The sequence below is a fragment of the Protopterus annectens genome, chromosome 3.part0 (genome assembly GCF_019279795.1).
Source record: "Protopterus annectens isolate FY-2018-M chromosome 3.part0, PAN1.0, whole genome shotgun sequence".
Lineage (NCBI taxonomy): Eukaryota > Metazoa > Chordata > Ceratodontiformes > Protopteridae > Protopterus > Protopterus annectens.
Genome location: NC_056731.1, coordinates 586872289 through 586889089, shown reverse-complemented (window position 1 = coordinate 586889089; position 16801 = coordinate 586872289).

Genomic DNA, 16801 nt, shown 5'->3' with positions numbered 1-16801 from the left:
ACTGTCCTGGTGAGGAACTACTGTGGTCTCTCCAGCTGCTGCATATGCTTTGTGAGGTACATGCTTTAAGGGGCATTGTCCTCAATAATGGGTCTTATAAGGGAAGAATACAGGGATGCTATGACTACCTTGTCCCTGAATGAGATACCCTTACTAATGAGGTGGGCCATGTAGAAAGCTTTCCATACAATGGAGGCAATATGGTGGTTAAAAGTCAGTTTGCTTTCATCTTGAGTGCCCAAGTCCCTTATGACTGATTGCATGCTTAGGACCTTGTTATTAATGTGATAATTTGTGGGAATGTCACTACTTAAACAGGATGATGATGATGCATTTTTGACATTCAGTTTAAGGCCATGTTTCTGGCACCAGTCATATGTTTGGGTGAGACTTTCTTGGAGGATGTCCACATCACTAGGGGAACTGATGACATCATCCAGCATAGGATCATAAGAAGTTACTAAGCTATTGGCCCTGAGGCCCTTACAAGACTAGCCAAGAATTTAGCCCTTGTTCCAACAAGTAAGCATCCTATGCCACTGCCCAGCAGGGACACAGGTGGCATTATACGCACTAATGGGTCTTATAAGGAAAGAATACAGGGATGTTATGACCACCTTGTCCCTGGATGAGATACCTTATTAATGAGGTGGGCCATGTAGAAAGCATTCTGTACAACAGAGGCAATATGGTGGTCAAAAGTCAGTTTGCTATCAACCTGGGTGCCCAAGTCCCTCACAACTGATTGCGTGCTTAGGACCTTATTATTAATGTGATAATTTGCTGGGATGTCACTCTTCCCCCAAGGGGATGATGATGCATTTTTTGGCATTCAGTTTGAGGCCATGTTTTTGGCACCAGTCATTTGTTTGGGTGAGACCCTCTTGGAGGATGTCCACATCGATAGGGGAATTGATGACAGCACCCAGCCTGCAGTTATCTGCAAAGATGATCAGCCATAGCCCAGTGGTTTTAGCCTGCACCTCAGAAACGTATATCCCAAACAACAGAGGCCCCAACACTGATCCCTGGGGTACACCACTTGAGGTGGCTTCCCCTATTTTGACTAGGTGGGCTCTATCAGTGAGCCAGTTTGCTACCCATCTGGTAACATATGGATTGCTGCCTAGTTGACAGAGTTTATCTATTATACCTGAGTGGGAAATAGTATCGAAGGCTTTGGTCAAGTCAAGGTAGGTGGTGTTCACCATCTTCCCCTTGTCCATGGCTTTGGTGGCTGTTGCAAAGACGTTGACCAAATTTAACAGGCATGACCTCCCCTTGATGAAACCAAACTGAGTGGGATCAAGTGTTTGGAGGCCACCAATGTTCTTGTTAATGATGTCCATGACAATCCACTCCATAACCTTGCAGATCAGGCTACTTAGGCTAATGGGTTTATAATTTCCTGGATCGGTGGACGCTCTACGTTTGTGCAAAGGGATGACAGTGGCTGTCCTCCATTTGGCTGGGATGAAGCCGGTACTCAGGCTTTGGTTGAATAGGGTACCTAATGGTGCTGCAAATTCCTGCCTGAGTTTATGTAGGATGCAGCCTGAGATGTTATTGGGTCCCATGGAGGGTATATTTTTTGCCGTTGAGAGGGCAGTGATGATTTGGTCCCTAGAGATAAGGGGATGATTTCATCATGTTGGGTATTCCTGATTCCATGCAGCTATATAAATGCTTGTATAGTACTTTGGTGTAGGTTTGGGCATATGTGCCAGTTCCTATGGAGGGGGAGGGGGCAGTGAAGCTGTTTTTACCTTCCCTCAGGAGGTTGTAATCAGCTTTAGAAAGTTTTTTTATTTGACCCTAGATGGGGGGGAGGTCAGGGGAGATGGTGACTTTGAAAGTGACCGCTTTGTGTTCGGATCTTACCAGGGCTGATGACACTTTAGGGATGCTGCAGTGGTTACTCATGTTAGTTAATACCAAGTCCAAGATATTTTCACCTCTTGTGGGGGTGTCAACCAACTGGTCCAAGGCATTTGCATTGATGAAATCAAGAAATCTCTGGACATTTGTGTTTTGGCATGAGTATTTCTTGCAATCTATGGTTGGATAGTTAAAGTCGCCCAGGATCAGGGTAAAGGGTTGAATCTTGATAGATTTGAAGAGGTCCAGATAGGTGGAGCGGGCATCTTGAGTCAAAGTTGGAGACCTATAGCTAGATATGATTTGAATAGTGGTCTTGTCAATTATTAACTGCACCTAGAGTGCTTCTTGTGAATCATACTGTTTGACCAGCCCGGAGGTGTGTATTTCTTTTACATATATTGCAACTCCACCTTCTTTTGCATTGCTGCCCACAGTTTGGGGTCTGATAAAAGGGGTCTGGTACAAGCAAGCAAAATCTGAGGGTAATGCTACTCAATGCTAGAAGTCTAAACCTCAAAATGCACTCACTCGAGGCATTCCTTAAAATGGAGAACATTGACATCTGTGCAGTGACAGAGACCTGGTTCAAAGCTCCAGAGAGCACCCCTGCATTACCAGGCTATATATAATTCATACCATACCTTTCGGCCACCAAACCCGAACCGAAACACTAAAGGTCCATATTCATTAAGGATATCTACACCTCCAAGCTAGTTGCTAAGCATAATGCATCCGAGATTATCCAAGTTCAACTAACTCTGGGCAAAACCGCAATCCAGATTGTAGCTTTCTACAGACCCCCCCACCATGCCCCAGGATTCCAACGCCTCTTTTCTTGATACACTGGAAAATATTAAGGTACAACCCAACACTCTAATAATGGGTGATTTCAACTACCCTACCATTAACTGGGAAAACTACTCGTGTACCAACTCTTTTGCTCATCGTTTTCTGGAAATCATCAATTATAACGCTTTGGATCAACTTATCCACACCCCCACCAGAGGCAGCAATATCCTAGACCTGGTCATCACCAACATGGGTGATCGGTGTTCCACACCAGAGGTCAGCTCCTCGTTGGTCAGATCTGACCACAAGCTAATCACCCTAGACATCCACATCCCGCTCCCACCCCCCATTAGGAAAACAACCGTAAAAAATTTCTCCAAAGCCAACTTCACACTTCTTAAGACAGAAGTGGCAAACTTCATGACACCCATGCAGATGGACAATAGAGGTACGACTGCTGAATCCTACACAAATGCACTTTATAAGCACTTACACGAGTGCATGGACCGTGCTATCCCTAACAGAACCAGGATGCTATCCTCAAAAAAAAGGAAGCCAATCTGGTGGTCTTCTGCCATAAACAAACTCTACAACAGAAGAAAGAAACTGTTGCAAAAAAGAGTAAAATCCCACAATTAAGGGATTCCCTGGTCAGCCTCAGTAAGAAGCTGAGATCCCTCATAAAATCCTCCAAAGCTAGTTATGAAAACAAAATTGCCACTGATTCTAAAGACAACCACAAAGCATTCTATAGCTATGTCAAAAATCTCAATGGCAACACTCAGATCTGCTCTGAGTTACAGCACAATGACACTAAATATACAGAACCAACTGATATTGCCAACATCCTGGCAGATAGGTTCAGTGCTAAGTTTACCCCCCCTCTCACCCCCTAAAGGGCCCATCCTTATACCGGAAGAATGCAAAGTTCCTGTAATCATGGCTGCACAGGTAAAAACTTCACTCTCCAAAGCCAAGAACACAGCATCCATGGGACCTGACAACATCCCAGGCTGCCTTCTACATGAACTACAGAATGAACTGGCACCCCACCTAAGTACCATGTTCAATCATAGCCTCACCTCAGGCTTTGTGCCCATTGAATGGCGCACCGTGACAGTTATCCCACTCCACAAAGGGGGGGGGGGCCACAACAGACCCCAGGAACTACCGCCCCATTAGCCTGATGAGCCTCATTTGCAAGGCCATGGAATGTATTATCATGGAACTCATAAACAAAGACATTGGAGATCTCGAAACCCTGGACCCCACACAGTTTGGGTTTGTAAAAGGCAGATCATGTCTCCTAAACCTGATAGACTTCTTTGAAGTAGTCACCGAAGCCATAGATGAGGGTAAGGTGGTTCACACAGCCTATCTAGATCTCGCCAAGGCATTCAACACCATCCCCCACTCTGGAATTATAGATAAACTCACTAAACTAGGTGTAAATACCTATGTCACAAGATGGGTTGCCAACCGGCTTACTGAAAGAACCCATACTGTGAAAGTAGCAGACTCCAAATCAGACTTCAGACCAGTGACAAGTGGAGTACCACAGAGTTCAGTCCTGGGTCCTCTCCTGTTTGGTATCTACTTCTCTGAAGTACAGGCTAACACAGAAGGTCTTTGGCTAACTAAATTCACAGATGACTGCAAACTAGGAGCCATAACTGAAACTCCTAACAATGTGGACATCCTACAAAAGGGCCTCACTGAGACAGATGTCTGGTGTCAAAGACATGCTCTCAAGCTCAATGCCAAAAAGTGCATTGTCATCCCCTTTGGTAAAAATTCTGTACCCATGAACTACCACATAGGCGGTAGTCTACTTAACACTGAAAGTGTGATAAGAGACCTTGGGACACAGGTGGACAGTAATCTCTCCTTTGATAATCACATCGCCAAAGTGGTCAGGAAATCCTTCTACGTGGCACACCTCATCACAAAAGGTTTCTCATCCAGAAAAAAAGAGGTCATTGTTCCCCTCTCCTCATCACCCATTATAGAGTACAACGCCCCTTTTGGTATGTACCTCACAAGACATCTACAACAACTGGAAAGGCTGCAAAAATAACTCACAAAGAGGATTACTGGCCTCAAATTGATGCCTTACGCAGACCGTCTCAAAAAACTCCAGCTTTACTCTGTCGCATATCGCCTACTCAGAGGCGATCTCTTCCTAACATACAAATCTATGTCAAACCCAGAGCTGTTGGACATGCTCCATTTAAAGAAATCCCAATCCCTCCAAGCTGCACACTCTAGGGACCTAAACCTTGTCACCACGATAAACAGAACATGCTGGAGGGATAGATTCCTGTCCCAGAGACTTCCTATACTCTGGAACAGACTACCTATCTATGTCAAACAGAGCTCCTCATTAGCACTCTTCAAGAAAAATCTTGATGATTGGCTGAGTAATAGAAAATTCACCATGGGGATCACTTCTGTGGTTCTGCTTGACAGGGGCACAGGAAAATAATTTTCTTGGGTGGCGAAAGCCAGGGTACATTTTTGGCTAGGCTTGTATAGGCCCTAGGGCCAATAGCCTAGTACCTACCTATGAACCTATGAATGTATGACAGGATGAGTAACCTGGTATGGCTGGGTGCTCTCTGCAGCTTTGAATCAGGTTTCTGTGACTGCACAAATGTCAGCATCTTCCAGGGTTAAGAATGCTTGCAAATGAGTTTCATGTTTAGACTCCTAGCATTTAGCAGCATGACCTTTAATTTATGTTTTGATAAATTGTTCATGTTGGTAGTTTTGACCTCATGGCATTGCCTAAACAAGGCACTATGGGAGAGGCAAAAGCCTTTGCCAGGAGCTTGAAGCCCAAGGGAGACACATGTAGGCCATCTCTGGCAGAGCATTGTGGTTTTTCAGTCATGTCATCCCAGACTGTCAAGTACTGGATCCCCCTGGAATGACACCAGAAACTAAGCCAATTGTTAAAGTTATTCATTTTGTGTGTGTATTGAGGCATCATTCTGGGTGACGGTAGAATGCTGCCTAAGGCTGGGAACATACCTGCCTGGGACACATATTTAGCGAGCTCGATCATGTCTCTTTTCATATAGTCCAGGGAGCTATGTCTCAAGTGATTCATGCCAACATGCACTATGACAGAGTCATGACAGTACCTGTTGAGAGACTTAAGTGCTTGGGTGATATGATGGATTTTGGCACCTGACAAACAACTAACTGTGACTTTCTCCATATCCAGCCTGGTGAGGGGCACTTCAGAATCCTTTCCTTCCCTCAGGTCAATTTATAACTGAGATCATTAATTTTTTAGCCAGAAAAAAGCAATTAACAAAGAGATGCAAGTAAAACAGGTTGTCTGTTATTTCCTAAGACTAAACAACAGGAATATGCAGTTCAGTCTACTGACCAAGCAAAAGAGGACAGCAACCAACTTAGTAAGAGGTCATTAGTGTGCACGGACTGTTACACAGGGACTTTCAATCACAGACCAGCCATGTATTTAATGGAGTAAAGGTAATACACAGCAAGGTTCTTCATGATAAATATGCTTATTTTAAAGTGACAGAATTCTCAGTTAACTTGTAGCTGTAGGGACTTGTGGCAGAGCTTCTGCCATATCAAGTCAGATGTATTGACTGCAGACTCTGAAGTGAAAGAAAGGAAAAAAAACTCTGCTAAGCTGGTAAAATTATATTGAGAAAATAAAGTTAGTACTTATTATACTAAAAAAGAGATGGAGCAAGGAACACCGTAAGTTATAGCAAGAGAATATGGGGAAATATAAGAGTGGACTGATAGAATGTGTATGAATGTAGTTTTAGCAGGAAGTATACTGATAGAGAACCACAGTAATGAAGTGTAAATATTTAGGTATATTATCAGAAAATGCCACTACACTGATAAGCACAGTATAACACCATCACTTAGAAAACATTTGTGGGATTAACCAGTACATTAAAAAAATACATACATTTTATATATATATATATATATATATATATATATATATATATATATATATATATATATATATATATATATATATTTATTTATATACACACACACACACACACACAAACACACACATATATATCAGAACACACACATTAAATACATATGTGTTAAAGGGAAATACGCTCAACGTATGTAAAGCTTATCCAAATCTGAATGAAAGTGTTACAAATATAACACTGCCAAAGTCTTTTCACTGTTTTACACAGTCTTAGAACAAATATAAATGTAATAACATATGACACATACCTGCCCTATGAAGGTAGATAGTGACTGAGTGTAAGAGGAGACAACACTGAGGGGTAATTTAGCAATACAGTCTACTACAGTGACAATCCCACACCAGGTCAGTTTATACCTGAGATCAATCAGTTTATAGCCAGAACAAAGCAATTACAAAGAGATTCAAGTAAAACAGGTTGTCTGTCATTTCCTTAGACAAAATAACTGGTATACGCAGTACTTTCTAGTGGTTAAGTGAAAGGGCACAGTGGCAAACTTAGTAAGAGGTCCTCAGAGTGCAAGGACTATTTCACAGAGAATTGGAATTACAGAGCAGGCATGTATTTAACTGATTAAAGTTAATATTCAGCAAGGTTCTTCATGATAAATATGCTGACATTACACAATGACAAAATTGTCAGTAAACTTATAAGTGTAAGGCCTTATGGCAGAGTTCTGCAATATCGAGGTCAGATGTAGTGACCGCAGGCTCTGCTCTATGAAGGAAGATAGTGACTGAGTGTAAGAGGAGACAGCACACTTTGTTTAAGTGGGCTGCAAGAAGGTGAGTTTTGGAGAGGTGGGTGGACTGTTAATCCTGGTATCACTGTTATCTGCGTGGCCTCCAGTGGTATTATATATGTATATCCTCATGCACTGCATCACAGTCTTTGAGTAATAGGTGGTCTTTAAACAGCATGAGAAACTCCTTCATTGTCTCAAGATACACATGTCAATCAGGCTGGCTACAGAAACTGTGGGAATGTGCTCTTCTGTCGTTTCAACAGATCTGATTTTGGGGGCAGGGAGGTCAGTATCTGATGGGATAGACAGTTGGGGTTGATTCTGGGATGCAGTGGTGACAGTACCTGCTGTGGTAGGTAGTTTTGTGTGGAAACGTGACTCAATTTTGGATTACCAGCATCTTTTCTCCTTTTTTGGCTTCTTTTTTTGGTGTTATTGATACTGTTTGAGGAAGTTGGCCATTGGTGTTCTTTTATTGAGTTTGGGGTGACTACTTACTTGTGTGGAGGTACTGTATTTTTTCTTGGGCTTGGGGGACTGCTATACTTGACATTCCTTAGTGCTGCCTAGACCACCTTATTTATGGTCAGTGCAGTTCACAGGAGCCGCAGGTTTAGAGGACTGAAGTTCATTTGGCCAGGCAGTTCTTGCTGAAGGGCTTGAGCTTCAAGGGGTCCTACCAGTGACTCAGAGTTTACAGTCATCTGCAAACTTAGTTAGCAAGAGGTCTTAGCTCAAGAAATGGAGATAAGAAAAGTAAATACTAACCAAGAGGTCCTAGCATTGAGTTCTGTGGTAAACCAAAAGTTGCCTTCATACTCTCTGATAAAGCACCTGCTATTCAAATCATTTGGGTTCTCTCCTCTAGCCAGTTTTCTATCCATTGTATCACATAGGCATCTATTTTAACGCATTAAACTTAATATGTTATCATGGGGGATAGTGCCAAACACATTGACCATATCAAGGTATGCTGCATATCCTATGTCAAAAGTCTGTCTTATTGAATAAATGAACTAGAATCATTATACAGAATCTACCCTTGATGAAACCAGACTGCTGTGAGTGTCGCCTGATGTGATTTATACTACACAGCATTTCAGATCAGATATAATGTATTCCACAGCTTTGCAAATATCATTTTTCAGGCTGATGGGCCTACAATTCCTGGAGGTCAGTGGTGTAACCACCATCGTGGTATGGCATCACCACTGCTGTGTGTTAAATCTCAGGGACAAAACCAGTGGTTAAATTTAGGTTAGTGGTTTAGGAAGTGCCTCTATCAGTGTCTCTTTAGTAACGTGTATCATACCTCCCAACCGTACCGAATTACTTGGTTTTTACAGAGTTTTGGGATCCAAATAAAGGGGTGCTACAATTCCCAAGTGGCACCCTTTCATTTCCAATTTGTTTCTTTTTTTTAATTTTTCGCCCTTTGAGCTGACGTCATCACAGCTCCATCAGGGCTACCAGCCTGTTTGAATTGAGCTCAAGGAGCTCACATCATGCATGCATTTCCAGTTGGCCTCAAATGCTCTGCGAGTGGGAAAGGAGGATGATGGAACTACTGAATGGCAGCACTCACTGAATGGATTATTATCACTCACTGAGTACTCTGAACAGAGGGATTTATAAATGTGGGAACAGACTGGACTTGCAGTAAGGAAATGATGTTCTTTTGAAACAGGACTTATGTTTGGGGAAGACAGGGTGTGCACTTGTTTTGAGGAAGTTCTAGTCAATTTTGAATATGTTGTTTCATTGAAATATGAACTATTTAGTATTCATTTTATGTAGCACTAGGCTAAATGCAAACTTATAATTAATATATGTATCATCTGCAAAATGACAGAATAGTAATAATGTACCTACTAAGCCAGATCTTAACCATTTCAAGTTTGTGTATGATTTGTGTTTGAGAGACGGATTTCTTCTGTACAAGTTAATATATGCTGTCTTCAAAGTGGGTCCCAAACTACTTTTTTTCAGGTGTAGGGGAGGTACAGAGAATTTTTCAGGATCAGAGAAAGGCTTAGTATGCCATAGCTGTAGAAACCTTGCTCTGAGTTGATCCACAAGCTGTGTTATGAGACTGAAATAATTGTCTGAATACTGATGTGCTTGCCTAAGAGAGTGCACTTTCTCCATTTATCAGCTTTCTGTTTACATGTAAAGATAATGTTTTAATCTAATATATAGGTGTAAGGAAGCACACTGGAAATAACTAGGGGAAAAAGTATAAAAAAATACCCACCCAGAGTTCTGCTTACATATTTTTGTTTCCAAAGCAGAAGACACATAGTAGCCAATTTTTTTGAGGTACAGTTCACTAAAGTGTTAAGAAAACGCCTTTCCTTCATTGTGGGAATATATAATGGCATTCAATATTTCCAGAGCTTAAGTGAATTTTATAGAAAAATATGGTAATCTAACTGGATTTCTGTTTTATGAACCCTCTCTTTAAAATTGTGTCCTTAATTTATGGGCTACTGAACTGCAAACTGTGAATGATTCTGGAGGTGTCAAATATCTATAAATATCTATATGTGTGTGAATGTGGTTATAGGACAAGAGACTGACATAACTTTTATTGAGAGAACAGTTCTATCAATCACAAATTTACCTAAAACTACTTAAATGAATTGCTGTAATGCAGTTTTAAAGTTAAAATATATATATATATATATATATATATATATATATATATATATATATATAAAACAAATATAACCCCAAGATTACATGATGCTAGGGAAAAGATAAAACTCCTTTAACTCAAATATTCTGTGATCTCTACTGCCTCAGTGCTTTTAAGTCAAATAAAATGTCAATAAAAATTCTCACTGCATTTCTGAGTTCATTTGCTTACACTTTAAGCAAAAGGAAGTGATCTATATAATTGAAAAATATCTACAATATATTGTGATCATTACTAAGTGTATATGAGACTGTGTTTGTGTGTATGTGTGAAAATGCCCATATTTTAATACACCTGATGGCTAGAGGTACTCGGGCTCAAACCCTTACCTTGGGTGCAAGGTAAAAAGAGCCTAAAGTCCCTAGCCACCACCACTTGTGAGCTTTGTCCAGGTTTTTTGTGCTAAGAGTTGAGAGCAATGGTGAGAAGTGAGAACTGAGTTTGTATTCCTCCATTATTGGCTTTGTCCAGTTTTTTGTGCTAAGAGGTTGAGAGCTATGATGAGAATTGAGAAGTGAATTCACTAAATGATAGCCATTTAAGTTTCAGTTTTTCTGTCTTTCAGGAAACTGCTGATTTGCCATAGTGGCATGTTGCCCTGACTGTAGTACACAGGATCCTGGGTTCAAGACTTGCCAGTGAAATGCATGGTGGTAACCCAAAATTTTATTCTAGCAACTTTCAAAAATTATACAAGTTTTGCCCCCCCCCCAAAAAAAAAAACTGAAATTGAAAATAAGTGTGAGAAGCTGTGCAAGATGCCTATGGCTTATACTACTGTCATTCTATTTATAGTATGGGTGTGGAAGTACACTTTTATGATGGAAATGTTCTGAATTGGGGAGTTTTGTCATTATTGGTTCATGCATTTTGTTTCATTGCCTACAGTACAACCTACTGGAAAAATGTTCAAACAATAAATTTAAAATGCGCTCTGTCTAACAAGTGTGCTGTATTATACAAGGAATATCATTTAATAAAGTCAGGAAGGTGTATCAAAGAAAAGAACACATGTATGTTTCTTGTTTTGTGTGCAAGGGGCCAATGATTTGAAAACAGCCCAAATTTAATCTTTATCCACCACTGGCCAGATGTATTTTCTTTGGATGTGGTGTGGGTTTCAATGTTGTTTCAATGAATGTGAGTTTCAAGGGCAGAGAAGTTTTAATGCCAAGTTTATTTTCATTGTGAGACAGTATTGCTTTGTTTAGCAGCAGATGTCTATTAGTATTTGTGCATTGTGCTGTAAAATGTAAATATAAAATCCAAATAATCATTGTAGAAGTAAAGCAGTATGCACACATTAGTGTTTATGGTAAACGGGGTGAAATTGCCAGGTAATGGGGCATTGGAATGGGCTCTGGTTTCATATTTTGGTTGTCTGTTCTTCAGTTTGCATTTGAAAGTTGGTATCCCACAATTCCACTGGAGTGGGTGGGGTTACTTAATTATGTATGCAAATTATATGTTCATCAGTGTACCAATTTGTACCTATGTTTCATGGGCCTTGTCCAGATTTTTGATGTTTCCAGGTTGAGAGGTATGCTGTGTATTAAACAGCCAGGTATAGTAACAGGTCCTATGGAGAAAGCAGTTTTAGTCTTGGAGAACACCTTCAGTACATCGCCTTTAGTGATGATGGAAGAGGTCTGTGAGAATTAGTTATAAGCGGGCTTTGGACAGTTGTTTCTGGGTAAATGTTGCACTGCATTTTTTTGCAAACATATTGTTGTCTGCTGGATCAGAGTTAATAGAGCCATTATGAATAAGTTTAGAGCAATATTGGGTGCTAATTCTTTGTCTCCTTAAATAACTAAAGATTGATTTGTAATTGTCTTATGTTAGTATCTGAAACTAAAGTTCATAAGTTGCTTTAGTTGCCCTAATAGTAATTTTCAAGTTTTTAGTCAATTATCTGATATTTTCTTTGTTATGAGAGTCTTTTGATCTGCTATATACTTATAGGATTTTTTTCTTTTATTGAAGAGGTTATTTATGTTGGTGGACCACAAGGGTGGTTTGTCTTTAAATATCCCATTATATTTAGATCTAGTTGGGTCTGACAGTTCTATATATTTATATAAGTGGGCATACAATTCCTTTGTGAAACTACCTGCTTTGGCAAGATCTGGGATGTTGCTACTGCAAAAGAAGTTTGAAACTTTATTATAGAATTTGATGAGACTGCTATAAGTTTGAAATCCTTGAATTGTAAGATAGTAATTTCAGCAGTTTTAGAGATATTGAGGTGAAAGTAACTAGTTTATAATCCAATTTAACCAGAGAAGCACATACCAAGGGAGTAGTAAATGAAGAAGCTGTATTTGTAAGGACCAGGTCAAGAATATAGAGTGGTCTAGGAAGGTTTTAGTAAATCTGGAAACATTGGTGCATATCCTACATTGGTAGTATAGGTAGCTCAGTTATCGAGGGTAGCTATAGTCTTCCAAAATAATGAAGTTCTTGTTTATAGGGAGGTTATCAAGTGCATTTAGGAGCATTACATGATTTTCGGGGTATAAAGATGGTGTCCTGTAGCAGTCTATAAATAGATGGGCATGTTTAGTGTGGTTTGATGCTGACTGAGTTCAATTTGTGGGCCTCTGAGAACCTGTCTATAGGTAATATGGGCCCTGACAATTATGAAGACACCACAGTTGCTGTCTGCTATAAAAGCATGGTTGGTTCAAAATCCGGGTTTGTAAAGAGTGAAAAGGATGTCTGTGGATGAATTTGGAGGAGGTCATAGTCAGGCACACAGAGTATTATTCATAAAACCAGGAAGTTCCTTTTACTTTGTAGTTTAATAGTGCACTAAAATTAAGTAAAATCAAATAATTGTCAGTGTTCACTATACCAGCAATGTAGTAATGACTGATAGTTACAGGTGATCTGTTAATATTTAGGTCATGTTTTACAATTTGTCAAGTTCATTAGGCAATATTTTATTCCTTGTATATCCAGAGTTTGTAGAGTTTGTCACCCATACAGCTGCTTCAGTTGTTTGACACTGTGTACCAAGAGGACAACCTCGACCTTTACCTAACTAGTTTTGCTCCGTACCCACTCTTCAGTCTGCTTTGATAAATGATTTGTAGTGTGTGAGCTGCCCCTAAATGTGGCAATATTTGGGGGCACACAGGTGGAGACATGATCAGGCAGTTAGAGCAGGTTCACTTGGCTGAAATAACTTGAGGATTACTTAAAGAAGATGCACTGGATAATGCCACAAGTTCTGAGAGGCAATAACAAAATAAAAGCCATGCTCCAAGCTAATCAGTATAATACAGAGGCATGGTTGTCTAAATGGCTTCCATTGATTTGGCTGTATCATTTCAGGCTATCCATATAAAGGATTCTCAGGCAGCTCTACTGGAAAATAGGGAGGTTACACAGGCCCTCCATGCAAAGTTAAGAGATCCGGAGAAATGGGAAAAAAAAGGAACTGTTTGAGACTGGCTAGCATAAAAAAGGGAAAGAAGAACAGTGATGAAGTGGATTACATATGGATGAAGCTTTAAGTACTGTTACAGTTAAGGGCTCCTGCTTCTGTTGAAGGGGCATAATTTTCCCTAATGCAACAGCTACAAATACAGAAACTGCTTATAAATAACAACAAAGATAAAATCCTTCCAGAAGTGTGACAGAGCAAAGATTTATTGCAAAATGATTACAAAGTTTATTCGCCACAACACTGAAGAGAAACCCCCGGATTCACTAATCTTCCATGTAGGGCTAGCTTAGTCCTGCACGGAAGCGCCCGCATAGGAGGAGGACGGCAGTGCACCATGCATATTAATGAAGGCACGCTGGTCGACCCCCTAGGCTTACACAGAGCATGTATGAGTGCAGGGGGCTTGTCTGAGAGCAGAGCTCTCAGAATAAACATGCCCCTGCAATGTAGAACAGCACAAAGTGGAAATAAATGAGTAAGACCACTCATAGGTGTCCGCATATCCCCACCAACAGTCCCCCATGTATACAACTGCAACAGGACATAAAAATCAAAAGAAGAAACCCCTTAATTTTTTTTCTTAAAACTCAGAGTACAGCTAACCGTAGGTGCACAGGTATGCCCATTGCTTAGCTGCAGTTAAAGCAGCTTAAAAGGCTGAAGAGGATAACAAGGAAGATATATGCAAATGAAGCAGCACAGCAATAGTGTAGAGGGCAGAGCATTCGCCTAACAAGCAAGCACTCCCGGTTTGTGTCCCACTGCAGCATAGTCTATTTTACATGGCAAAGCATGGTATAACCAATATTTTTATTGAAAAACCCACTAAATAACATATATTTATGAACTGGAGTACTGCAGGAAATGCACATGTGAAGAGTCAGTGTCATAATGAATATGGCAGTAGTAAGCAGGTGTAAACACAGATAAGCAGTAGTAAGCATATGTAAGAGTGTTTAAGTGCATTTGCACAGGGATAAGCATTGCCTACACAGATTAAACAAAGTAGAAGCTAGCTGAGTGTAAGAAACTATAACCTGAAATAAGCAGTATTCACCAACGTGCAAACATGCGCAAACCCACTTACAACTATTTTAAAGTGCCTTAATCAGTCTGTATCCAACGGGCCTTTGTCTGCCCAGCAGCAACATAAACAGCCATGCAGGTCTCAAACCCAGGACCTTATATACCATAGTCCCAGTAGCTATTCACCAAGCCATCACAGAAGTACAGAAGAATGAGTAAGTAGTAAACATGTCCTCACCATAGTATAACCAAACTGAACCTGTGAAAGGCATCAGTATACAATCATATGTGCCATAACTAACTACATAACATAAATATGTGAACTGGAGTACAGCAGTAAGCCCAGAAGTGAGGTGTACCTGTAATAGAGTGTCGAAGTCCCCAATAAAACACAAGGACCCCACAGAGTGTGTGTACACATCAATCAGGGATACTAGGCATACATATAAGGTGTAATGAATAATAATGCAATGCCAAAAAGGCATTATAATGAATGTGTAATGTAGGCAATGCTAAGCATTGCACAGGCCAGCTTAGGAGGTGTAAGCAATGTGTACACCAGCTAACTCTTTGTGCCTAGTGGTATACCCCTTTAAACAATGCCAACCTTAACTAAGCAGGTTTGCCCATAGCTTAGCCTTTTCAATACTGACCAATCATGGAAAAGTGCAGGAAATCAGCCCTACTTAAACCCAAGAGGCGGGAATACAGATCATAACTGGTTGTAGCTTCCCCTTGCAGGCACTATGGCAGTAAGGGGAGAAGCAGTGTGCTTCCGGGCGCAGTGCTGATACATCCAGGAGTCCAGGGTCATGGCTGGACTCCTAGTTAAAGACCATGCACAGGGACTGCTGCAGGGCCAGTACTAGGGCTCCCAGTATGAGGCAGAGGCCTGGGACTGTCTCGCCCGCAACCTCACCAGTGTCACTGGCATACCCCAAACTGGTGAGCAGGTCAGGCACCACTATGCTGACCAGAAGCGGCTGAAGGGGGACCTTTTGGAGGAGTGGCTCCAGGAGGCTAGAGCATCAGGGGATGTCCCAGCTGTGTGTAAGTATCAGTCCGCTACCTGTTTAATAATTGCCAGCTCAGGTATAACATGGATAGGTATTGATAAATATTCCTCTTATGTCCCCCACAGCTGCAATGGAGCAGGCTGTGAACCAGGAAGCCCACATCTGCCATCTGGCGTGATTGTGACGTGAGGCAGCTTAGTAATACTCATGCTTTTACTGTCATAGGAAATAAAAATAAAAGTAGCAGTAAAGTAATTGCTAGTATAAAACTTGTATTGTTCAAGGGAAGTACTGCATACACTAGAGAATATGGCAGGAAGAGTCTCATATTGTTAGTATGGCAATAAAAGTGTAATAACCTGACAAAACAGGTCTAACTGCTGGACTGTATGTGTATATTCTGGTATCATATGGTAATGTAGATTTGCAATCATGTAATAGTACTGTAGTATTAAGCACTGTTACCCACACCATGCACCATAACATGAATGTGTAGGAATGCCTGTATATGACCGGTGTAATCCACAGAGGCCATTTAGTACAACTGAGAGACACATAGACAGTGAACAGGGGAAATGCAGACAGCAAAACCCGAATAGCATATGCAACTGAGATGTGAACTGTTGTTTTATTAGCTTACACAGCCACGGTTTGAATCCTGCCAGTGGTAGTAGTCTCCATACAGAATTATACACCACAACTGTACAGATATATCCAGACTGTCTATTAAAGTGACCCATATCTAATGCCATCAACCTGTCCCCCTGGGAAATCAGTGGGATGATCCCAGACATATAGGCAGCAAACAGGAAATACAACTAATTGACACACATCTATGACAACTCCCCAGTAACTTATGTGACTAAGAAGCCTCGTATGTCCCATTTACACCCCAACCTGTTAAGCTGTGGTCAGAGTGTGTACAGTAACCAGAATGAGATGTATGTGCATAATATTAATGTGTAATCTGGAACCCTGTGGGGTAACAGTCAGGTAGTGCTAACAAACATTGCTCCTACAGGTACGTTGGATATGAACACTGTGCTGTGAAATGCAGACCAATATAACCTGTAGTGGAACCGTCCTCCCTGGTATTGTAGGGGATTGTGACTGTTGCAGTTTCTCTGAATAATAAAGTATCACTGGTCACTGTCACCCACACTGTGCTCCATAATATAACTGTGTAGG